A 495-nucleotide genomic window follows, 5' to 3' on the forward strand; every position below is an offset into this window, starting at 1 on the left:
GGAGGCCCGCCCTTTTCATCTACAGCCTATCGCAGAGGACGTTGCCGTTCGCGCTGACCAATAGGAGTGGTGGCCGTCACGGCAAGCCCCGCCACACACCCTACATCGGTTAAGTGGGGTCCCTCGCCAGCCCCGTGCTGATCCTACGCCATGTGGCACTGTGGCGCACCGCGGGCGCTGTGGGCGCTGAGGCTGCTGAGCGGCGGGTGAGACGCTGCGGTCGGCGGCTAGAAGTGCTCGGCGTGCTGGCACCCGGGAGAGGAAGCTCCAGGGCGGGCCGGAGACGTAGGGATCCGCGTCCCTGCGCCCAGGCCTGGCAGCTCCCCGCACTGTGGGCGCCCCGCACCCCGAGGTCCTGCCAGGGCCTTCCTTGGGCTCCCACATCCGAGGCTCTGAGGCTGGAGGACCCCGGAGCTCCTGCGCCTCCCGGGGCTGGGGGCCGGGCCTGCCCGTGGTGCTCCTGGCGGGGCCCTCCATTGGTGTGGGCTTTAATGG

General features: G+C 70.7%; 1 pseudogene; it reads left to right on the plus strand.

Annotated features, from left to right (window-relative positions):
- Nucleotides 1–147: 147 nt before the first annotated feature.
- LOC105513769 overlaps nt 148–495 on the plus strand; it is a 7,746-nt pseudogene continuing 7,398 nt past the window's right edge.

Source organism: Colobus angolensis, unplaced genomic scaffold, assembly GCF_000951035.1.
Source record: "Colobus angolensis palliatus isolate OR3802 unplaced genomic scaffold, Cang.pa_1.0 Scaffold105, whole genome shotgun sequence".
NCBI classification, from domain to species: domain Eukaryota; kingdom Metazoa; phylum Chordata; class Mammalia; order Primates; family Cercopithecidae; genus Colobus; species Colobus angolensis.